The 24,570-nt window shown below is 58.4% G+C and overlaps 1 protein-coding gene across 2 annotated transcripts in view; it reads right to left on the reverse strand.

Annotated features, from left to right (window-relative positions):
* Window positions 1-24,570, reverse strand: part of SPSB1 (splA/ryanodine receptor domain and SOCS box containing 1) — a 66,812-nt gene that overhangs the window by 37,575 nt on the left and 4,667 nt on the right. Inside the window, exon 1 of one of the 2 annotated variants that reach the window (XM_087858704.1) lies at window positions 15,671-16,411. The exons of the other annotated variant lie outside the window; for it this stretch is intronic. The gene's annotated coding sequence lies outside the window, so the exon portion shown is untranslated. Of the gene's footprint in view, window positions 1-15,670; window positions 16,412-24,570 lie in introns of those variants that run through there. 2 annotated transcript variants of the gene reach the window in all.

Genomic DNA, 24,570 nt, shown 5'->3' on the forward strand with positions numbered 1-24,570 from the left:
ATTTCACCGCAACGTGAAAAAATAGAAGGCTGGGAAGACATGCTCAGGGGTTACCGTTACTTTGGGGCGGGGATGAGAGGGACAAAAGGGAAGCGGGTCGTAGGCAAACGCGAAACACGCTCCCCAACGTGTCTGCCTGAAGATACGAATGTGCGCGTCTCATCAGCCCGGCAGGGTCGGGCGTCGGAAGGTTCGCGTGTCGGAAGGTTCGCGTGGGGACCCCGGGAGGAGGTGATTCGAACTTCTTTGTATTTACATATGACGTATCCCTCAGGGTCTTCGCAATGAGTGCACGCTGTAATAAGCGGGCACGATGAAGCTATTTTCATGATGGAAAACATTACATACAGAAAGCACGGGGGTTGAAAGCACCAAACCCCATCTTTTTTTCTGTGCAGAACTGACGACCGTAAGCGACGCTGATTCAGATCAAGCGGTGTCTCCCGGGAACGTCTTGTGAGAAAAGCCCCAGCAATACGCACATGCCCTCTCGTTCAAACGTGCACGATGTCTGTCATGATGTCCTCACTCTAAAGCCTTCAGTGGCTCCGTCCTGCCTATAGAATCAGGCCCAAACTCCCGAGCTGGGGACCACGGGCTGTTCCCACACTCACCTGAGCCCAGTTTGTCACAGAAAGGCTCGCTCCACTCCTTGGCTTGCTCTGACCAGCTACTCCCACCCCTGCCGCCCCCCATTCGGCTCACACACGTGCCAGTGTCAAGTCAACCCACTCACCTACCTGGGAGGCTGTCACTACAGAACCAGGAGACCCTCCGGAATCGCCTACAAGTTCCACATCACCTTCAACGACAACTAACGAACCAGCCCGCGAACCCCCCAACTACAAGGGCACAGTCCCGTTCTTCTCCACGAGCTCATTAGCCTGTGAAGAAACCCTGGTCTGCCCCGGCCTAACTCAGACACCTAGCAACTGTTCAACAAGCTTTGGTGAGAAGGACACCTGCCTACCCAGAACGGTGGTGTGAGACCCATGCAGACTGTCTGGTTTCTCTTTCTCGGCACAAATGTGGCCACCTGCTCGTGGGCCACTCTGGACCAGCCGTCTGTCGCTCAGGGCAACCTTCCTCCCTAGACTCTGGGAATCAGTCCTGGAAAAGGCTCCAAAAGCTTCATACCATCGAAGTTTCGAGAAGACAATGCCTGTAGAATGACACTACCCACGGAATGTTGTCCACAGCCCTCCCATCAACACCCAAGCTCACTGTCTTTCCAGCTGTTCATCACAGTCTCCCAGACTCCAGCACGGCCTTCTGGTCGGCTGTGGGGCTCACCTTCCAGCACACTCTCCGCCCCACTGTTCCGTGCCCTCCTCGTACATCCCACCCCGTCCCACATCGCCGTTCCTGAACACTCCATCACTCCCTGCCTGCAAGCTCATTCCCCTCCTGCCCTGGCGTGAAGTCCTCTGCCCAGGGCACATGCCCTCCATCCACTCCGGATTTCACCTCTGCCCCGCTCTTCAACTGTGCCTCCCCATCCAGGAACCCCTCAACTGGCAGCACCCAGCCCTAATGCAGCAGGAAACACCCGTGTACCTTCTGGTATCTTCGGGACTCTTCAAGCCTCCTGCCTGGGATGCCTCCGTCGCTGCCCCGCGCCCCCCGGGGATTCTGCTATACCGGTCGGAGCGCCAGCACAAGTTTTCCCCGTGATCAGCGATCCCAGAAAATGCAGGGCCCACACTTACTAGCTTAACGAAGACAGAGCAGTGGTTCTCGACTGGAGTGATTTTACCCCTCAGGGGACATCTGGCCACGTCTACGGACATTTTCGGTGGCTAGGACCAGGGCTGGGAGATGCCACTGGTACCCTAACTATCCTCCAGAGCAAGGATAGCCCCCACATCAAAAAATTATCCTGCCCATAATGTCACCAGTGCCCCAGCTGGAAAGCCAGAGAGGAACGGACGTGGTGTGCCCTGGGACAAAACCACCTTCGTGTCACTGTGGGCACAGGCATAGCCCAGGACACCCGCATCTGTGACTCTATCAGGGCGGGGAGTGGCACCCCAACTCCATGGCTCTCCCGAGCACGTTGAAACTGCATCCCGACCCCATCCCCAGCCCTCTGTGTCGCCCTGATTGAGACATTTGACCGCCGTGGGCCTTAGGTTTCCTCGGCTATAAAGTAAAGTGTCGAAGGAGATTGGCTCTTCAGCAAATGGGGCTGGGCAGATTCCTGAAGCCCTGGAAAACTCGTTTCTGAGTTGGGGGAAATAGGATACGGCCTCCCGGAGTCACAAAGCCCATCAGCATCCTCATGGCTTGGAGACAGTCCTACAGGACGGACAATGGCAGGTGTTGTTTAACTCTGGGGTTCCCACACCCGACAGAAGGGGACATTCTTCCTGCAGCACATTTCCCCACAACACTGCAAGGCACTCCGGTTGGCAGGGCCTCTGAGCCTTACGGCGCCGCTGCTCTGTGAGCCTACGATGAGCAGGGGCCCCGCCTCCTCCCACTGCCCTGACCATCTGGCTTGAGGAGTCGGTGCAAGAACGTGCTGGAGTTGGGGATGCTCTGCTCCGTCAGGGAAAGGGACGCGGACCTGCTCCCGCTCTGCAAACTCTCGGCAGGGTCCACACCCTACCCCCCAACCCCATAGTGTATGTCACTGGAACGCTCGTTTGTGAATGCAAGGTCAGGGGCTCGCTTTTTGGTGGGTGATAGCAGCTAGTTCTGAGCCGCGTTGGGACCCATGCCCTTAACCCAGACCGGGGTTTGGCCAACGATGACCCATGGGCCAGTCTGGACTGCTGTCGGTTTTTGTCAATAAAGTTTTATTAGTACACAGCCATGCCCTTTTGTTGACATACCATCTCTGGCTACTTTCCTCCTCACTACCAGTAGTTGCAATGGAGCAATCACGTGGTCCACAAAGCCTAAATATTTACATCTGGCTCTTAGAGTTTGATGACCCTTGGCCTAGACCTAAGGAAATGTCGTCTACCGTGGAAGAAACAGGCCAAACCTCTCCCCCAAACTCCTCCAAGGGCCCGTTCCTCTAGGTCCAGGCCCCGCGTCCACGTGCACGGGATGACACGATACCCAAGCACAGAGCGGTGCCAGGATGCTGCTGTCTGCCGCACTGTGCCTTCCCACGCCCTCCTTCCCCGGGCACCTGCTCTGGCGTCCCAGGAGCGCTTCCCCACCACAGCCTTCCCTGGGCCCCGGAGATGCCCCCTCCCTTCACAAACCAGAGCCCTGTTCACAGCACCCCATACCAGCCTTTTTTGGTTATGCATTGGATCAGCAAACTGTTAACTATATACCCCCCAAAAGATATATTATGCACACACGATCCTCACCTGTTTCTGTATCGACAGATAACATACATTATGAAACACACATCAAAAACACAGAAATTAAACAGGAAGAGGTTAAAAAAAAATCAAGCTACGAACTTCTTCCCCCACCCTGGCAGACCGTCTCAGGAGAGGTGCTCTGGAGGCTGCGGGTTCCCAGCATCAGCTGGTGCCCGCAGGTGCTTGGGCCTCGAGGTCGGGGGCCTAGGCTGCTTTCCCAACAAGGGCAGCAGCTTGATCCGAGGACGAGCAATCGTCCTGCTGCCCACCCAGCCTGAGCACCTGTCCCAGAGGACCCCTGGGCTGGGGCAGGCTCAGGGTCTCCGAACCCAGGAGCTACCTGGCTGCAGGCAGGAAGCAAAGGATTGGGACCACCCCCTCAACCCAGAGAAGGCACCAGCTCCTCCCTCAATAGCAAACACTGTGGCCCATCCAGGGGGATTTTTGTGTTTTGACTCAGAGGCAGTAAGTCTTTCAAACTAAGCCAACGCAGACTGAACTGCAGTAATGAGGAAAGCCCCTTGGACACAGCCGGCTTGGGGTTCGCGCTTCTGCCAGGCCTGGGAGGGAAGATGGCGGGTGAGTGGGGGCGGGGAGCAAGCTGGGGCTCCCTCCTCGAAGGTGGTTTCTCTGGCACAGCAGCTCCAAGGGGTTCTCAGACCTACCCCCCCGTTCCCACACTGGGCCTCCAGCAGCCCCCGCTCCAGTCCCCCCACTCCCCTTCTCGGCCTTAGCCACTGCTCAAGGGGTGGTCTGGGATGCCCACTTGGATGCCACCCACTGACCTTCCACGGACACTTCAGGGGGCTCCGGGGGCTCCCGTAGGGTCGTCTGGTGGCCTCCTTGGCACAGGCTTAGAAAAGTGACCTGAGCAGCCCTTGGGGAGTGCTGGGACCAAACCCAGGTCTTCCCCAGCAGGCCCGGGGAAAACGCCTCATTCCCCAGGAAACCTCAGGAGGGCCAACAGTCCCCCCGACCAAAGGCAGGGAAGGACAAACTCACCCCCACGGAGAACATTCCTCGTGACCTCTCCAATGCCAGGGGTCAGCCCAGCCACACCCCTGGGGACACACAGAATGCACTCTGACCTCAGGGACCCCAGACCCCTTGTAGCATCTTCTGTCTCCTGGGAGGAGGCAGGGAAGACGCAGGGCAGACGCAGGGACAAAAATACGTCTTCCCTCGAGTTTTATGAAGGAAAAAGTTCAACCGCAGGGAGCTTAGCACCAGCCCAGGAAGCAGGGCCACCCAAGTGAAAAGGCGGCCTGGCCTCACAGGGCAACTGGCTGCTTTTCGAGAAACACGCCCCGCTCATGCGCCACAAACATCAGCCTGCAGCTAAGAAGGAAGCGGAGGCCACGGCTCCCCCGTAAGAGGAGGCCGTGAGGATGCTGGGCTTCAACTCTGCCACCTGAACGAGTCCAGATGGCCTCCCAGGGAGAGGAGCATGAGAGCAAGCGTGGGGACCCGCCACCGAGCACGCAGGAGCAGGGACGGGCCTCCCCGGCCGCGCGCGGAGCCCACGCCTGAGGTCCTGACTGCCCGTGCCCTCCCAGCCGGCCAGCAGCCCAGCCCAGGCCCTGCACCGTGCGTCCTCGAACACTCCTCTCACTGTGCTGCTTCCCTGCTTAGAACCCTCTGGAGGCGTCCACAAAACAGACAGGTCATCGGAGGGAGTTTACTGAGCGACCACGGTGTACCAGGCACAGGGCCACCTCAAAAACAACGGTCAAACTCTCACATATAAGAGCGTTTCATGACCTGGTTCCGACTACCTTTCTGGCCTCATTCCCAATCCTTCCCTGCCACCAGCCCACCCATGAAACAAACACAACCACCCGTTGAAAAGAGGCACAGGGTCCCTAATAAGTTAGGGTGGGGGTCTGACTCCTCTGCCCACACCCACCTTCTCGTTCCGGTGATGCACCTCACTTCTGTCTAGGAGGGCTCCCCCTCCCGCTCCCGGCCCCGGCCTGGGTAGGTCCTGCTCTACTCCAGGCTCTAGGGGTGGGCACCCGGGCTCAGGTGACTGCGTCAGGGCACCACCCACCCCTGTGACAGTGAGACCAGTCAGAACCAATCCTGGGACCTTGGCTTCAATGACCTTCTGAGAACCAGGCCCAAAAGAAAGAAGGCAGATGCTTAGAGAGAAAGGGACTCGTTGATGCCAGGGTCTGAGCCTCTGGATCCAGCTGTGCCTGAAGCCCGCTGACTTTTAGCTAGTCATCCAGTTCAGCAAACCAGCTGCTTTTTGGCTTAAGGCTGTTTGGACTGGGCTGTCTGCCCTTTGCAACTGGGAAAGTCCTAATCGACTCCCAAGCCAAGCTTTTTGAGACCACTTTTTTGCTCATACTGTTTCTTCCACCCAAGCATCCTGGGGTTACCAGGCCTCTTTTCATGGAGACTTTGAAACCAGACTCCGTTCCCTCTGGAAGGCCTTCTGACCCCCCCCCCCCCCGCCATGTCACGTAGATGCCCTTACTGTGTGCCTCTCGGTACCTGTGTGTGCTTTCCCTTCATTCACCGGTTTCTCAAACACATGCTGAGCCCCGGAGCCTGTCCCCTGGTCGGCACGCTCCAGGGGGAGACACTGTGGCTGGTTTTCTTTCCTGTCTCCTCCTCCTTGAAGTAGGGACCAGGCTGCTCTAGCACCCAGCCCAGAGCCTGGCACAGAGCAGGTGCCAGATAAATGTCTGCTGAAGGAGGAAGGAGCAACCCTGAAATCCAAGCTTGTCCGGGAGCAAACCCTGTCCGGCCTGCCTTCAAACCGTCCAGAACGCAGCTATCCTCACCACCTCACTGCCCTCCTCCCGGGCCTCAGCCCCAGCCTCCTCCGCTCCCACTCTCCAGGGGTTCCTCCCACTGAAAAGCAGGTGTCTCACAGTGGCCCGCAGGCCCCCACAGCGCAGCCTCCAGCCTCTCCCCTTCCACACTCTGTCCTGCCTCCCTGGCCTTCTGGCTGTTTCTGGCACAGGATAAGCCCCTACCTCTGGGCCTTTGCACTTCCCAAGCCCTCTGCATAGGACCAGGTGCACTGGGCCTGGGTACCCGGGTGGCTATTCCCTCACTGCCACCAGACCTCTGCTCAAAGAGTGCCTCATCGCAGAGGCCTTTCCTAGCTACCCTACTTTACACGGCAAACATTCTCTGTCCCCAGCACTCCTGTCCCTGTCTCCCGCTCGGCTCTTCCCCATAGCACTTTCCGACGACATTCATTTGGTTAACTGCTTAAGACCTGTTCCCCAACAAGAGTACTTGCTTCCTAAGGGCAGGTGTCTGTTCACCTCTATGTTCCAGGGCCTGGAACAGTGCCTGGTACACAGTAGGTGCTCAATAAATACCTGTAGAATGAGTGAGTAGCTCCTTCCATTCCATGGTGCCACCTCCCACACTGCCAGGCTCCACAGAAATGCCACCTCCACGGACCGCCTTCCGGAATGTGGCATCAGGCAACCCCCTCTTTGTCCCCTATCTGCTCTGGAACTTTCCCCCAAAGGATCTGCAGCTTCCCTGCCCCCACTTGCCTTCCAGGCCCCTCAATCCTTGAGAATCCACGGCAAGAGCTCATCCCTAAAGAGCCCAAACCATCCCTAGTGTGCAGGGCGGGCGAGTGCCCAGACAACAGGAGGCAATCTTGGCCCCTTTTCTCTGCCTGCACTGGCTGCTCTTTCCTGGAAAACTCCGAGTCAGCAGTGGGAGCAGAAGCAGGCTCCGTCAGCTGCCACACACTGAGCCCTGGGGTCCCAACTTCAAGGATCCACACAAGTCCTGCATTCAGGGGTAGCAGCTGGCAGGTGGCCGGGCTTCCAGACAGGACTCCCGCCGCCCCCCACTGCCCGCCTGGCACAGACCCGCTCACAGGGCACCGCCCACCCCAGCCTCGTCCCTACCGCCCCCACCCACTTGGGTTTCCAAGAAAGAATGTCTGGTCTGGATCTGACAATGCTGGCCCCGTGACACAGAGAACAGACTGATTGTCCCAAACACGCCGTCTCGCCAGTGTCGGCTCAGAGAGGTCAAGGATCACAGGAGTTATCATCACAGTGGGCTGTGGCTCCCAGGCGGTCACACCCGTTCCCGGGGAGAGGCTGGGTGCTGGGAGGCGCGGGCCACCCCCTCCTCCCACGGAGCCGTACACAAAGTTCCCTTTATGGGAGCACGGCGGGCTGGGCGCTGGCAGTTTCAGCCTCAGGGAAACCAGGTTTGGGTTTTCTCTGAGGGCACAACCAGGCCTTTGTCTTGACTTTGCCCCATTCCCGCCCGGCTGGCCTCCCTGTCGGGGACACCAGGACCCAAGCCCTTCCAAGCGGACCCTTCTGAGGCTGGGCCCAGAGACACCACAGAGGACGGCAGGGGACGTGCAAACAGCACCGAACACAATCCACGTTCCCTACCAAGACCTCACTGAGGACCTACTACGCAGTGAGCAATGGGGTCGTGGTGGAACGCGCCACAGAGGAGGGTGGCAGATGTGACCACGGCTAACCGGGACACAACTCATTGACGTGAGGAAATGTGCAGCCCCACTGTGTGCTGGCACTGTGCCCACAGTGGGTCCGCACGGTGAAAAGAACAAAGTGCTGCCCACCCGAGCCCATTCCAGCTGCACTGAACACACCAGCTTGCAACTTGCTAAGAGAAGCATGAACGCGTGGTTATCCACCGGGATTGGTCCCCTACTTTGGCACGCATGAAAGATATGCCCTAAAAAACACAGGAAAAAGAAACAGGAAAAAAAAAAAAAAAAGCCCACAAAACCCAGGAACTGTGACTGAATGGAGCAACCAGGGTGCACCAAGGAGGGATTCTGGAGCTGGATTTCAGGTGCGCCCCCCGCCCCCGCTGGTGCGCATCGAGCCTGCACGTGACCCCCCTGCCGCCTTGGGTCTGTATCCTGGTTCTCCTTCCTGCAGGAAAAGTCCCCCCGAACTTCCCACCGGCCACAGGGAGGAAGGAAGGGAGGAGGCCCATAGCCCACGGCTCCAAGGCCCCGTGTTGCACAGTCTGTGAGCCTCGCGGCAGACCCTGACTCCTCGTCCCCTGGACGCCCAGCAGGAGCGTCAGCGGTGTGGACACGGCCTTGTCTCACGGAGGCCGGGGAGCCCTTAGGGATCTGCAAAGGCCACTTCCCCAGAATCTGCCCAGTGGGGCTCAGGCGCCCAAAGATAGAGAGGCAGCCAGCTGTGAGAAGAAACCACCTCCCTGAGGGAAGAAGGGTCTGGTGCTCTCCATTCTCTGCTTTGGGCACATCTGGATCCCAAGCCTAAAAGTTAAGCCCAAATGAAGCTCCACGGCCGACAGGGCTCCAGGCCCAGGTGAGGGGGCAACGCGGCCGAGCACTGCCTTCAGGGCATCCGGAGACGTCGAGAGGGGACCTCTGGGGTCATCCTTGGCGCCCGGCCTATGTGCATCTTCCAGGAGTCACCGTCATCTCCGCCTGCAGGCCCTGAGGGACGGCTCCCCAGGCCAGGCAGGGGGAGAAACGGAAAAACCCCAGTGATTTTTCGGAAGGAACGTCCACCGCTGAGCACTAGCTGAGGAGCTGGAGGGCCAGAGAGGGGCCTGGTGGAGCCGTCCGTCCCCCTCGGCTCCGGCCCAGCAGGAACTAGTCTGTTCCATCTAGACGGTCAGAGCCGCCAGCCCAGCCGGGGCACTGCATGGAGAGGAAAAGGTCGGACGCTCAGACGGAGGGTCAGGAGTGTGGATTTCCCCTTTCCAGAACGGCAGAGGGGAGGAGGGGCTGCCGGCGGAGCGTCCGGCCGGGCTGCTGAGGTGGTGAGGTCCTCGGCGGCCAGAGCAGGGTGGGGCGGGGCGGGGCACCTTGCCCCCAGACATTCGCAGCCCCTCCACAGACAGCATCAAAGAGTGACAGCCAGACACTGTCACCACGGGGAAGGTCACATGTGGGTCAGTGCCGGCAGCACGGGAAGGGAGTGACCTATTTCCAAGGCCCATTCAGGAACCTCCCTGCAAGCCCAGACATCTGACGCAGCCAGACGACAAAGGAAAGGGGGGCTGGGGCGGGGGGCTGGAGGTGTCCGACACGGCACTCCCCCCATCACGGGGGCCCCCACAGCTGCACCTCCACCTTCTGCTGACCATCGGAGTGGCCACAGCAGGGCCGATCAAAACAACTTGCCACCCTGCTCTGGTTCTCCTGGCCCTCTGGAACATTCTACCAATGTTCAGCCTTGGTGGAACCAGGGGTGGTCCTGGCCTCCCCAGAATGTGCCCAGGAGCCCGTAAGCACACCTCTCCCCAAGAATTACACTGTTTCTCATACAGCTTTGAGGAACACTCGTCACCCTGGGCCTTATTCATACACACCTGCTCTCAGTCAACCATTGGTCAGGACTTGGTCAGGTCACCATACGAACTGGGGAGGAATAACCAACACAAATCTATTGAAAACCCGTAAACATCAGAGATCGGTTCAAATCCCAGCTCTGACCCTTCCCCAGCGAGGACCTGAGATTTTCTGGTCCACCGTTTCCCCATCTGCAAAACGAGGACAAGAACCGTAACTGTGTCACAGGGGCGGTTTCAGGGTTAGGCGACGCCGGTGCACATGCTTCCCGGAGCCTGGTCCGTACTAAGTGCTCCAGTACTCCGTACTGAGTACCCGCCACAGAGACGGGTCCGAGGCAAAGAAGGAGCTCAGGCACCAGGGACTAAGCCCCAGGGATGTGGGTCATTACTAAAGAGCCACATAGGATGGGAGCTCAGGGGAGTGTGAAAGCCCCTGCCCGTTGCCATGCCCAGGTGTGCGTTACCTGGGACGGCCTCTGCCCTTCTGCACAACAGACACATCGAGGCTGCTCCCTGATTGGGTTGGAGGCTGCAGAGCCCAGCTGTGACCTTGCTGCCGCTGCTGTTCACTCCCCGGCCCCACTCTGCCCGGAACCGCCACCTGAGACACCCACCACCGCTGAACGAACCTCCCCCACGAACCTGACCATGTCTCTGGCCAGTCCAATGGCCCCGTCCTGTCTCTCATGACTCAGGATGACTCACGTTTAACATCGCCGAGATCAGGCTGGTCCTGGAGCCCACGACACGGTCCAGCGACCATCAGCAGCTTATTTAAAAAAAAAAGGTGACCCTTCCTCTCTGTGGGTCTCAGAGGTGACCAAGTACAGCACTAATGGGCTACCAGTCTGCCTCCCTCACCGCTGCCTCAGCTGCCCCAGTGGCACTCTTACCCAGTGTTCCCTAAAGGTCTGAAGAGCCGAGCTGCCCAGACACCGCCCCAGCAGGTACCAAGGTGATGGCAAAAAGGGCACGCATGTAAACGTCACGCAGGGTCTGCTCTTCCCCCAAGAATGCGCCCTGGGGCTTGGAGGCCACCCCATGCCATCCAGGATATTTGGAATTCCACCACACACATGCTTTCTTTGTAAAGAGCTCTGGCTTCCCGCTCCCTGTACCACTAACCCAGAAACTTGACACTCAAAAGCATCGGCTAAGCCCTAGGAATGCAAACGTTTCAGGCACACCGCCTGGGATGCCTCCGCAGACTAAGCTAGAAAGGTTTAAGGGCTTTTGTCAGGTGTGGGGGCAGGGGCCCCGGAGGAGAAGGTTCAAAGGGGGACAGGACTGTTTCTAGCACCTGTCAGCACACGGATGCCTTTTTCAGCCGAAGTGTGTCACTTGCCTTGGCCTGGGGAGTGGGTCAGAGACTCAGGGAGTCTGAGATGTGAATGGAGCAGAGGAGAAGATGCCTGTTTTAAAGGGGGAGAGGGTCTTCCATTGGAGCCCGGGGGGGACCCCTCCCAGTCACACCAACCTTTCATGAGCAGAGCACCCCATAATTCCATCCCACCTCAACCAGCCCCAAGAGCAGGCATGGCCTCAAAACGGCCAGCGGCCAGCGACAGAAATGAAAAATCCCCCCCACGAAGAAATAAGAGGCACAGAGCCCATCCTCCAGGATACCTTCAAAAGGAAGGTCATGATCAGCCGGAGTTGGAGGGGGGGCGGCCACCTGGGGATGTGGTCAGCCCCACTGGAGCTGGGATCGAGCCAAGTCTGAAGCTCAATCGGCCCATTCAGTCCTGCGTGTGCCAGGCCCTGTCTCAGGCACCTGGGCCGCCAAACAAGGTAGACGGACCCCTATCCTCATGGAGACGGACGGACATCCACAGGCAACCTCAGAAGATGAGCTGATTGGATCAAAGCTGCTAACTTTTCCATTGTTGGTGAAAAGGTCAATGGGCTCATTCATTCATTCATTCATTCGCCGAGTTCCCACTGAGCCCTCATGGTATCCCAGCCACGGTGCTAGGTGGGCACAGGACCCGACAGAGAGGACCAAGGTCTGCCCTGGAGGGTGTTTCAGCGACCCCACTGCCTGGCTTCCTCACAAGCCCGGGGACAGGCCCTGAGCATGGAGACCAGCCCCAGCTCCATATCACCAGCTCCCTCAACGATGTGGGGTGAACCATTTCTCCTGCTCCACTGCCTGAAATCCTTGCAGAGTGGAAGGAGGTGGGTACAGGCTTCCTCCAAGTGTCAAGAAATAAATTAGGAACCCCGAGCAAACCCACTGTGGGTATAAGATGCCCCATCAATCGAGTTCTCTGGGACAACAAGATGCAAAGGGGTCTCCTGGCTCTCTAGGACCTTCCACGGCCTGCTGAACAAGGGAGCAGGGACGCCTGCATCCGTAAAGGGCAGTGGGGAGGACAGGCGAGAGGAGCTTAAAGCCCAGCAGGGGAGGGAGGAGGTGTTGCAGGTAGACCCACAAGACAGAGATGCTCCCCACAGAGGGCAGGCCTCGCCCCAGAGACAGTAGTTAATTATCACTTTCGGGTCTGTCTTGTTTCTTCTGTAAGCCCCCCCCCCCCAAATCAATGGCAGGCACAAAGCGGGTGCTCAGTAAATATTTGCAGAAGGGAGTTTCTGCTATGAAAATTTAAGAGGGAGGCAAAGAAAAACCAAAGTGGGGGGTGGGAGGTGCCCAGAAACAGCGAGAAGAAGGCACCAGCCTGGACACCTGGGATCCCCGGCAGGGGGCTTGGCCCTGTCCTGAGCACGTGAGTCTAGCCGCCACAACGGAAGTCACTTGACCCAGTGGGACTGAAAGTACAATTCCCCTCCACATTTTGGAAAAGGAGAGTGTCCTGCCTCTGACCCCAGGACCAGGCAGGCAGGTGGCCAGCCCACGGCCAGACCCAGTCAGGGTCCTCCCAAGAAGTTTGGGGCTGGAGGCTTGGGGACAGGCTTCCCACCCAAGGCCAGCAGTTCAAGCAACCAAAGAACCAGCAGGTATGGAATCTGGAGCCCTCTCAAAATGGGCTATCTTGTCTCTATCCACCAGGCTGGACAGTATTTTTGAAGCCCCACCCTTTGAGAGGTGGCCCTACCCACATCACCCCCACCCAAACCACACCAGCCACACCTGGGACTGGAAGGATCCCACACTTCAAAGCCACACAAAACCTAACACCCCCTGCCATCCCAATCCAATTCCCCTCTGCCCCATCTCCCCACTGCACACGACCCATGCAGGCCAGGCGGCCTTACCCAGCCTCTAACCCAAGACGGTCTCCGTTTCCTCCTCAACTCAATTCAGTGGGGTCCCAGGGAGGGGGTGGAGCAGGAGGGCCCCCAGGACTGTTTTCCTCCTTCCTGTTGGCCTCTCCTCCTGTCTTTGCACTTCAAGGCTCCAAATGGGGGGTGGCATGTGAGGTGAAGCCCTGATCTGGTGGGGGAGGGGGGCGTGTTCCACGGGCAAGGTGAACGACATGAGGCCCGGCCTCCTCCCGCCCCCTCTCTGGCCAGCCCGCCGGGTCCACACACCAACCTTCTGCCTGCGTGGTATTCCTGGGCTCCCCGCGCTGTCCCCTGGCTCCCACCTCTGCAGTCCCTACCTACTCTTTAGGGCTTGCTGCAGGACGACCCTCCCCAAGGCCTCTTAGCTTTCCCTGCACCGGTCACACTGTGTTCTAATTCCAGCTCGAGTGACTGTCCCCACCACAGAGGGCAAATCCTCCGGGGCAGGTGCCTGCCTTGTCCGGCTGTGTCCCCAGCCCACGCTGAACGGGGTGAGCCACCGGATGGCTGCACGTGCCAGGGAACAATTCTCCCAATGAAGCAAACAACTGTCCACGGGGCAGCAACCACACGACGATTCTGCAAGGTGAGTCTCGTGCCCATTTTTGGAGAAGCGGAACGTGAGACTCAAAAAGGCTAACTTGTCTGGGATCCAGGTCAGAAGCCAGAATCCAGCCTCATGGTCTTCCCAGGACACGGGGAGCCTGAAAGCGGAGGTTGGAAGGGTGGCGCTCAGGAACAAAGAAGAATGTGGCAGGAGTGCGCATGGGCCACAGGTGCAGGACCCTGCCCTCGTTCCTGCCCCGACCCCCACCCCTGCGGCAGCCTGGAGGTGCTGCGAAGACCTCAGGCCCCGCAGCGAGGGAGGGACCAGAGTAGGGGTGGCTGAGCCATGGCTCTGCACGGCTCTGCACGGCAGCCGCGGCCCTGGTACCCTCGCCCACCTTCACCCCTCGCCCCCCCCGGCAGCCCAGGCCCACAGCCCCTCCCTCACCAGGCCACAGGAAACGCCATTCCTCCCCATGCCGCAGCTTCCCAGAACAAACGCCACATCTCCCCAACCTGCCCAGAAAGGGAGTGAGTGCACCGGCTTCCTGTGGTCCCCACCTGGCTGCCAGGGGCCGAGCCCAGCCACCCCGCATCCCCTGGCTCCCGCGGGATGCCCAGTCACCCCATCTCACCCCACCTGGGCTCTCCAGGGCAGGCCCAGGTTACTGGGAAGTTCCAGAAGAGCACGGGCTTAAAAACCCAACGAGGACAATGACACAGGGTCGGGACTCCCCTTCGGTCTTGGCCTGCGTCCGTATTTGCTGTCTGCATGCCCCACTCGGCAAACCAGGGCAGGACAGGGCCCGACACGCAGAGGCCTTCGGCCAATACGTGGGATGAGGGGACGGTGGGAGAAGAAGAAAAAGCACCCATCCAAGAAGGCTGTGGAGCTGCAGGGGCTCCCTCGCCACAGGAAATCAGCTGCATGTGGCTTTGAAACGGTCTTGTCCCACCTGGTGATGCGAAGATCTCCCTCCCATGTACGTACACACCCCCCCCCCCACCCTGGGAAGGCCGTGAGTGTTGATTCTAGCTTCCAGCCTGGACCCTAGACAAATTACTTGGCCTCCTGGAGCCTCAGTTTCCACATCTATAAAAACAGATAGAACTATAAAAATAGGTTCTCAGATACCTAAACTAAAAATCCCGGAGTCCTTGATTTTGAGAATATTTATTAATCATTTACTACATACTGGGTACTATCTGTGCTCCTGGAGGTGTGGGCTATGGACAGCCTCTTCCACCAGTGATAGATCTCTTCCCTTCGTCCTCTCTCTCCAGTTCTTACACATCCTAAGGTTCAGCTTTAACATTACCTCCTCCAGGAAGCCTTCCTGGATTTGCCTGCTGAGAGTAAATTCTGAAACCATCTAAGTACTCCAGAACTCTGCTTGCCTCTCATTGCCTTTATGACCCTCTGCCTAACATGATATTGCTTGAGAGTTAACTGTATTTTTGCCCTCTTTCCTTCTAGAAAGCACATCAAGCAAGTTCTCAAAGGCCGGGACTAAAGATTATAAATTCCAAGGCATGTTCCCTGGGAACAGGAAGGCACATGGGAGGTAAGGCCCCGCCCCATGTCAGGCCTTGAATCCCAGTTATGAGAAGGACAGCACCTAAGTTCACCCATGTCAATGCACTCCATCCATGGGGTACTCTTACACCCCCATTTCACAGATGGGAAACCGCGGCCCAGATCACAGAGGCAGGTATCAGAGCAGGACTCCAGCCACCTCCACCTGACTCCCAAGCCAGGCTCCTGACTGCTCCAGCCCCCACACCCCGACTATACACGGTTTCCCGAGGTAGTTTCCTCCAGAGAAGAAACCCGTGAACCAGAGACATCACACAGGGCTGCGTTGGTGCCCTGGGGCAGTAGGACGCATATGGGCTCCAAGATGCCCAAAAAGTCCCTGAGCTCTTGGTAAACAGCGACTGCCCCGAACCCCCAGGTACCCCCTCCGTCAATCAGCCCCTTTGCCACAACCTTCACCCCCTCACCCTCCAGCAGCTAAAGGGGTCATGCTTGGCACAGCTGAGGCCCCAGGATCTGGCCCAAGGCGGATGCAAACGTCTGCCCTGCGTGGCCAGTGCCCAGGCCAAACCAGCAAGCTCATATTATCTGGTCAAGCCCGTGCGGGAAGACACACCCACACCCGCCCACACCCACCCCTCCTTTGTCCTCTGGGGACCGCCTCTCACCCCTAACGTGCCAGGGCACACCGCCCTCTCCAACTTACCTGAAGTAGGTGGCCTGGCCAGCTGGGAAGCGTCTCCTTCCCAGGCCAGGTCCCCCCGGGGGAGCCCCACGGTGGGCGAGGCCGGCTGTCCCACCTGGCACCGTCCTCTCCTCCCTCCCCCTCCCCTGCCTGCAGGACTGAGTGGGGAAGAGCCCAGGGCCGCTGCACCCCTCTGACCTCCCGCACCTGGTTCCCCGCTTGCACATGACTAAGCAATTTCTCTCTCCGAGTCCGCCTGCCAAGAGGCCCCGCGGGCTGTGGAACCGCACCGGGCCGCCCAGGGCCGCACGCACTAAACCCATAATTGGCGAGCCCTCTTCTTGGGAAAGAAAACCCCCTCCATGTTTTGTTTTGTTTTGTTTTCCCCTTAAATGAAACAAATCCACCCACGTAGTTACTGGAAACTCAAGCATGTGAAACTGAACCGTTTGCAAAGGGAATTAGTCAGCAAGCTCGCGAGCACTGCTGCAAGGTCCCTCTGTGGGCGGGGCCCCCGTGCTCTCGAGGTTCCCGTCCAGGAGGGGAGCGGGTGGCCCGATGTCCCCCACGCTGCAGGTGATGCCCGGCCGCGGCCGAACGCGAGGGCGAGTCTGCTCGCGCCGGGTCGAGGGTGCGATGCGCTCCTCACTCTGTGCCAGTCCCACTTCGTGAAACTGGGCGATGGCAAGCCCTGGCTCAGGAATCAGATCCCACCCATCCAGTTAGCTGAGCCCCTGCGGCTCTCAGTTCCCTCTTCTGTGAAATGGGGGCGACAGAACCTACCAGGAGCACTGTCAGGATCACAGAGACGATCTATGTGTCAGGAGTTGGGTCTGGGGCAGCAACGCGAGCTGACCTGGCAGTAGGCGCCTTTCACCGGCAGCTACGGAGGGTGGAGGACTGCTTAGGCCTCTGTGCCTCCGGGTTCTGTCCCTCTTGCTGCAGTGGAACTGGCTGACTTGGTTCCCAGCCCTGCTGCCTTACCCAGGAGGCGGCCCAGGGAGGAAGAGAGGGGCCAGGCCAGGCGCCCACAAGTCCAGTACCAAATTTCTGAGCCCCGAAGCTCCGTGACCCACTGGGCTCCTTGGCCTTGTCCTCCTCACCTGTACAGGGAGGGCTGAGACATTGTATTCTGTATTGTTTCTTTAAAAAACAAAAACTCCACTAAGTTATTTGCCTACATTAAAAAAAAAAATGCCTGGATTCCTGGCTTCTCTTAGGGGGACAAAGAAACACACACACCGTAGTGCACTGGACTCCACTGCCCTGGGTAGGAGAGGCCACTCCCTGATTCGACACATGCACCTTGCTTTGCCACACTCCTCCCCCCTCCCTATAGCCTTCCACCAGGCGGGGGCGTGGGTGCTTCGTCCGCGCCTCCTTCCCGGCCCTTGGGGGCATCTGAGTTTGTGACCCAGTTTAAAACCCTAATTTTATGTAGGAGCACGACCTCAGCCACTTGTCACTAGAAATATCCACAGGAAGTGTCCCTTGGGAAGGTAATTAAAGTCTGATGCTGTGGGCTGATTTTTCTTAGAGAAAAACAAGACGCTGTAAGAAGACCTCCGCCCCAGTCTAGCCGAGGGCAGCTTGGGAATGAGATATAGATGTTCTGAAATTCTTTCCGTGATTTACTAGACAGCGAGCAGAAGCAAGTGTCCGGGGTCCTGCCCTTACTTCCCTAATTTCTTCCCTCTTTTTCTGCTTATGAACCAAAAGGGCCTCACTCTGCTTCTTAGCCCCCTGGGCGTGCAGAAGATGGGCGGTGGGGGTCAAGATGCTGAGGCGAGGGCCCTTCCGGAGGGGCTCCAGGACGGCGCAGAACCGGAAGCCCCCCAGCTGTCCCAGCTGGCCAGCTCATTTTGTTTATTTGAGGGGGCAGGGGAGGTAGGATTCAGTGGACACAGCCGCATCTACTCGCAGCCCAGCCGAGAAGTTGAAAATGTCAAGTGAGCATTGGAGGGCATTTTCAAGTTGTCTTGGTCACTCCTGAAGAGGAAAACACAAGATCCAGGATCTCCAGTTTCTTGCCTCTCCAATAACATCTCCGTTCAGCCTCCGCTGAGCACCTGCTAAGGGCTGGCCAGTGAGACGCAGCAGGGACAGGCCGATGGGGACCGGTTCTCACCCAGGCTGTGCTCTGGCACCTCCTCCACTTGGGGACTCCTCCTGCACCCTCTCCTTTGCCTGGCTAAGCCTTCTCTCCTCCAGAAAGTTCTCATCCCCCTGGAGCACCCCAGGCACACCCTTATCACATAATTTAACACGGTGTGGCAATCCAGTGACTCCTGCCTTTTGACCCACTGCCCATCCCACCAGATCACGGGCCCCTACATGCGCAAAGGCCTCGTGGGGCAGTGATTCAGAGCACAGACGGGCCTGCATCCAGCCTGGCTTCTTGGCTATGTGATCCCAGGCAAGTTGTTTGACTTTTTGGGGCTTCAGTTTTCCCATCTGTAAAATGGGCATAACCAATGCCTCTCAACAGGGCTCTTGGGAGCAGTACATGAGTTCATGCTTGGGAAGTGCCGAGCATGGTGCCTGGCACACAGTAAGCGCTCAATCAACAGTCAGCAAACTGGTCTAAACCCAGGAGGAAAAGGCGCTCAGTGTGCACCGTCCACCGGGGAAACACACTTATAGCCTTGGCCCGGCTTTGGGCAATCGGCACGCACTACTGCCAGCCCCCTCCCCTTTATTTCCTCCCAAGAGCCCCAAACTCTGCCGGGGCAGCCTTCAACAGGTGCTTTCCAGGACAGTGCTGCTCAGGGAGACGACAAGGCACGAGACAGTCCGATCCTCACAAAAGGCAGTTCAGGAGCTGCTTACCCGAGAACCCTCCGTGACGGTACTGCTTCTACTGGTGCCGGACTCACAGGACTCGAAACCTCGAGCCCCCGACCCCGGCTCCCACCCGCAGAGCACGCTCGCGGAGTGAGACGTCATGAATTTCCAGACGGTGCTGCTGGCTGCCCGACTACAGTCACTAAAAATCATCAGAGTGGACGTTTACAATGGGTGAAGTGCATGGCATGTGAATTTTATCTCAATAAGAATCCTGCATTAGCTCCTGCTGTATACACTCAGAGCCTTGAAGAGACAGTATCCCACTATAATACGCAGAATCCAACTTTTTTCAGCATGCCTTTATCCTGAGCTGTCTAGACACCCCCAAGCGTGACACAGTGCTGAGGAAGACAGCTTGCTGAACCCTGGGGGGGGGGGGTACAGGTGAAGGGAGGGGGGAAAAACACACAAAATACAAAACAGCTCAAATCTGGCCCAATAGGATAGAGCTGGAAGGAGGACATCCCTATCTTTCTGAACACCACATTTCTCCAAAGATGAAGAAATTTGGTTCAAAGAGACCTTGACATTTATACATACTTTATACATAATTAAGTACATTTTACGGTGGTGTTGCCCCTTAGGATGATTCTTCCAAGCTTCACAAAGGCAAGGTGACCTTTCTCATTAGAGCTTCTCAAAATCTCCAAATTGCAAAGACCCTCGGACAAGCAAAAACCCTCACAGGTCTCCCCCTGCCCCCCAACTTCAGAGTAATTATGCAAAGGGCCTCTGATTCCCAGGTCTTCCGGATCTGCCCAGGGGCTTATCCCCCAGAAATCCATGTAGGTGCCCCAAGAACGTGGCACGGGGCCCCTCACCCTGCACAAAAAATGCCACCCTCAGAATCCTGTGTTTGATGTCAGGATCGCATGAGGCTCCGGGGGGGCCAACCTAGCAGGCAGATCCCACCAACGTGGCCCGTTGCCTGTGTGGCCTTCCGACGGCGGGTGCAGGAGCCTCGAAGAGCCTCCCCATTCTCTCACCCCAGGAGAAGCTCAGCTCACGGGTGCAGCCCCACAGGAGCCAAAAACCCCAGCCTTGCTCAGACCTGCAGCCTAACTGCCGATGGTTAATGGTCTGCCGGGAGAGCCCCCAGAGCGTCCAGGAAAAGGACTAGGGCTTGATCTGGACTCCTAAGAGGACCTGGCCAGACTGTTCCATGAAGGAGGAGGAGGCAGATGGAGACAAAAATCTCTAGTTTAGCCGTGCCTCTTAGGAACAGCTTTCGGGGTGAATGGGGCGGGGAAGGGATGCAAGGACACCTCCTACCCACCCCCAGGCCTGACCTTCGAGGTCTCCCCGCTACACAGCAGCCTTCCCGTGATCCTCCTAATGGCCAGTGCCTCCTCTGTGGGGTCACTCTACCTCCCTGCCCCCCCACCACGAGACCCCCACAGCCTAGCATAAACCCTCCTGACCAGTCACAGGAGGCTTGCCGTGCCCACCCGGCACACCTGACAGCTGGCTCGTGTTTCATCACACACCTGTCAGCTCCACCTGCTCCATCACAGACCCCTGAGGGCCTCGGGCTGCTTCGCCCACCGCTGGTGTTAGGCCCGGCGATCAGAAGGGCTAAGTGACCCCCGGGTGTGCAGCAGTCACGGTTGGGAGAGCACAGACTGTGGCATCAGGCCAGCCTTTTATCATCCATGCGGCCGTGTCTCCTTCAGCGACTCAGAAAACGACTCGGAAGCTCACTCCCCTCATTTGGAAAGGGGGAGGTCAGAGCTGACTCCTCGGGTTGTTTGAAGCCTTAGAAACCCATTGACAGCGGTGAGTACAGGGCCTGACCCACAGCAAGCATCTCCTAACGGTTCACACTATTTTTGAAAGAATCATACTCCGAGCAGACAGGAGTCCAGACAGCCTCGATGAAACGTGAGCCAGAGAATGGTCGAGAAAAGGCAGGGGAACTGTCATCAGGGGCTCCAACAACAAAAGAGCCGACATCCCCTGACCTCTCCTGGAGACAGTGGCCAGCTCCGGGTGGCCTGGGGGGGAAGAAGCTCCATGAGTTACTGACCCCCAGCCCCAGAGCCGGTCTGCGTGGGGACACGTGTAGCATTCCTGCTCGAGATGGGGGGTGGCGGCACCACCTGAGCCTGAGACGAGGTCATGTCCCGAAGGCCACTAAGAGCAGCATCACTGTTGGTGGGCTTCAAGAAGGGAGTAGACATCATCAGGTGTTCATTTTAAAAAGATCACTGGAAAAAGTTTAAAACAATGAAAACGATGGCCGGGCAGCAGGACAGTGGCCGGGTCCTCGGTGGCGATGGATACGGAGAGGAAGACAGGTGCTTACAGCTCCAGATGAGCCTTCTAGACGAGCCGTCTGAACGGAGCTGTCCCCACCTCCAAGTGGCCCCCAAGTGAGCCAGGAAGGGAAATCCAGCTTCTATTCAGGAAACACTACAATCTTCCACGCCAAACGTAATTAGCCAGAAGCCAGACACAAAAGGTCCCAGAGTGGATGATTCCATTTATAGGAAATGTCCGGAACAGGCAAACCCATAGAGACAGAAGGCAGACTGGTGGCTGCCAGGGGCTGGGGGAGGGGGCATGCAGAGTGGCGGCTAGCGGGTGCAAGGTTTCAGCCTGGGCGACGGAAACACTGGGAAGCAGGTGGTCACACAGCATTGTGAACGTACTAAGCAACTGCACTGCTCACTTCAGGATGGTCCGTTTCAGGCTCTCCGGAATTCAGCATAGACGAGAGGTGGTCAGGAGCACAGAGCACAGTACGAGGCCTCTCCACCGAGCCACCAATTCCGTTTCTGCTGGGGGTGCCATTGTATCCCCACAAACCAGGGCCCCTTCTGACTCTCACTGACACCCCCCCCCCCACATCCAACGTATCAGGCCACCGCGATGACCGGTCTTCTAGCCTCTCAACACCACTCATTTCCGCTGCTCCCCTTCTTCGTGGCAGAGCTTGGTGGGTAAGGGTGTAGCCCCGGGAGCCAGGCTGCAGGACTGGGATCCGAGCTCCCCCCATTACGGCCCAGTGGCCCCGAGCCTCTGTCTTCTCGGCTGTAAAATGGGGCAGCACCGCCCTCCAGGCCTCGCACACAATATGAAGACTGACGTCATGGGCGTGTAGCGCCTGGAAGTTCACCCAGACCGCCAGCCGCCGAGCGGTAACCGTTGTCACCAGGCTCCAAGCCCAGCACCGTGCCTGCATTTCTGCAACCGGCCCTTCGAAGCTGCCTCGTCTCCACCTGAGCTCTGCACGTGCCCCTCCTCCTCCATTACATCCAAACCGTCCAGCTTGGCTTTTCAGGGCCCCTAAGCCCAGCCCGACTGCCTGAACCCGGGTCCCCAATACTCCATCCCGCTCCACCTCCCCCGTCTGGGCCGGAGCGTGAGGGGCAACCTGCAGGAAAATGAGTTCTTCCCAGCCCCCCAACTACCCCACCCCACCCCACTCCAGCTCGGCTGTGCCCAGAATGCTCTCCCTGGTCAAAACCTGGCTATTTATAGCAAACACATGCTGGGCAAACTACCGCAGGAGGCAGCCATCCCGCTGCAGGGACCCGCGGCCGAGAGGGTAAAGACGACAGACCCAAACGTGCAGTCGCCCCAGAGTTGCCCCTCAGCCATTGCCTCCAGGAGCCCACCTCAGAGCTCAGCCTCCCGGAACATCCTGTGCCCCGGCTCCTCTCCCCACAGGCCCCCTCCCAGTGTCCCCCTGCCCCTCTGCCCTCGCTCCACCCCCACCCAGCCCCACGCCCCACGCTCCCCTCCCACACCTGCCAAGCTTCCACCCGGAATGCCCACCGACCTCCCCCCACCCTCTCCTTGTCAGGCTCTCCACGACAGGCTGGGAAGGTCATCCCTGGAAATGGGCTGATCTCCCCCACTAGGCAGAGAGGTCTCTGAGAGTGACACCCCCCCTCCACTTCATCCTTCGTATCCTCAGCCCAGCAGACTGGCTGCATACTGTAGGGGCTCAATACATGTGTGAATGGAAGAATGAACGCGGAGCAGTCCAAAAATAGCGCAGGAGGGGAGGCCTGTTTTGGACTTCTGGACCTCCCACAGGGTCACGGGGCAGTCGGGTTCTCTGACGGGCGGGTCCGTGGGGAGCAATGCCACCACCCCCAGCACATCGGGACTAGGCACCGCGGCCAGCACTGGAGCACGTCACCTCCCTGAGACCTCACGGCCACCCCACAAAGTGGTTGTCACACTGCACGGTCAGAGCAACAGAGGCTCTGAGGGAAAGCCTGGGTCTGGGCTACAGCCCCGAGCCCAGATTCAGGTCTCTCCAAGCCCCCTGCTCAGAAGCACTACCCGCCCTACCCGCACCCATCTATCCAACAGGTACCTGGTAGGAGCCTACTGTGTGTGCTGAACACTGGGGGCAGAGGGATGAGCGAGACCCACGTGGCCTGGCCCTGCCCACCCCCCAGCCCACAGTCCAGTGGGACACCGGCCAGGCTCCCTGTGGTGCCTCGAGGCGGGGGAGTGTGTGTCTGGCTTGGGTTTCTGGGTGGAAGGTGGAGGCCCGGCTGCCCGCCGCAGACACGCCACGTGAGCCAGGGGGCCAGGGAGGAGGGAGACATGTGTTACTCAGGTTGTAAAAGTTCAGTGAGACGGGCTTGCAGAGCACCCAGGTAGGAATGTGCTGGGCTGGTCAGCATGGAACATGGGGCAGGGTGGGGGTGGGAGGGCAGAGGTGGGGGTCAGCGAGACATAGATGCAGGGGACGGAGGCTATGAGGGACATCAGGAGGTGGGTGGGTGGGAGAGCTGTAAGGACAGGGACGGGGGAAGGGGAGGTGGGGAAGTGAGGAGCAGGGGAGAGGGGGTTGCTGGGAGGGCAGGGTAGGTGCAGAGAATTCTCTAAGCAGGAAGGAGGAGTGATGGCACCAAAGCAGCAGGGTCAGTGAGTATTGGCAGTTGGGCCAGTGACATCCGGGAGCTCCTGGAAAGATCTAGAAGTGCCAGGGAAGTGAGGAAGTGGAGTCCAGTTGTATTGACCTGCGAGTGGGAGGCAGGATGGCAGGCAGAAGCTGGAGAAGCTGCTCCTTTTGCCCTGAGGGCAGCTCTGGGGGCTAAGCGACCAAGGGTAGCCAGAGCCCTGGGGCTCCCTCTACCCCATGACCTAGGCTCCCCGGACCCTGCGAGCTCCCACAGGCAGCCTCACCTTATATCCAACCAACAGGAGGGGGCAGCAGCCTGCGGGGCTGGGCCAGTCGCATCAGGGTGGGGCGGGGGCCCAAGCAGCCTAGCATCGGCGACCCCATTATCCACACTCCCCCCCAGCACCCCGAAGGCCCACAGCGATTCCCCTCCCGGGAGCCTGTGCTCTCAGGGAGTGCCATAAAAAGAGACTAAGGGTACCTCCACGTAAGAATGGATAAATAAAATGTGGTCGACCCATACAACGCACTAGGATTCAGCTTTAAAAAGGAAGGGGATTCGGACACAGTCTACAACGTGCACGAACCTAAGGACGTCCTGCGGGGTGAGGTGAGCCAGTCACAGAAGGACAATGCGTAGGACCCCACGCATCTAGGGACCTAGAGGAGTCAACCCCATAGAGACAGAAGCAGAACGGAGGGTGCCAGGGGCTGGGGAAGGAGAATGGGGAGTTAGCGTCTAATGGAGACAGAGTTTGAGTTTTGCAGCCTGGAAAGAGTCCGGGAGATGGACGTGGCGGCCGCACCCCAGCGCGAACGTGCTTCTCACTGCGGCACGCTTAGCGACGGCTACGATGGGAAATGTGATGTCACATGCATTTTACAATAAAATGAGAGGTAAGTATGAAACCCCTAAACCGAGAGAGGCCTTCCCATGTGGCTCTGGGGCGGCCTGGCACCCACTGTGGGGACCCCACACACACCCCTGCTGTCAGAGGCAGACCTTCCGGAACATGCAGGAGCAACTGGGCCCTGAGGTACAAGAGTCTCTCCCCCCATTCTAGATGAAAATGCCAGAACCAGGGTTCTATTCCCGGGCATGCCTCATCTCATGCCAGATGCTCTTCTGAGAACCCCCTTGGAAAGAAGGGTCCACAGTTTCTGTCTCCAGCCCAGGCTTCTCTCTAGCGCCCCAAGCCTAGCTGCC

The sequence above is a fragment of the Ursus americanus genome, chromosome 33, assembly GCF_024610735.1.
Source record: "Ursus americanus isolate L20-20 chromosome 33, mUrsAme1.1.p, whole genome shotgun sequence".
Taxonomy (NCBI): Eukaryota; Metazoa; Chordata; class Mammalia; order Carnivora; family Ursidae; genus Ursus; species Ursus americanus.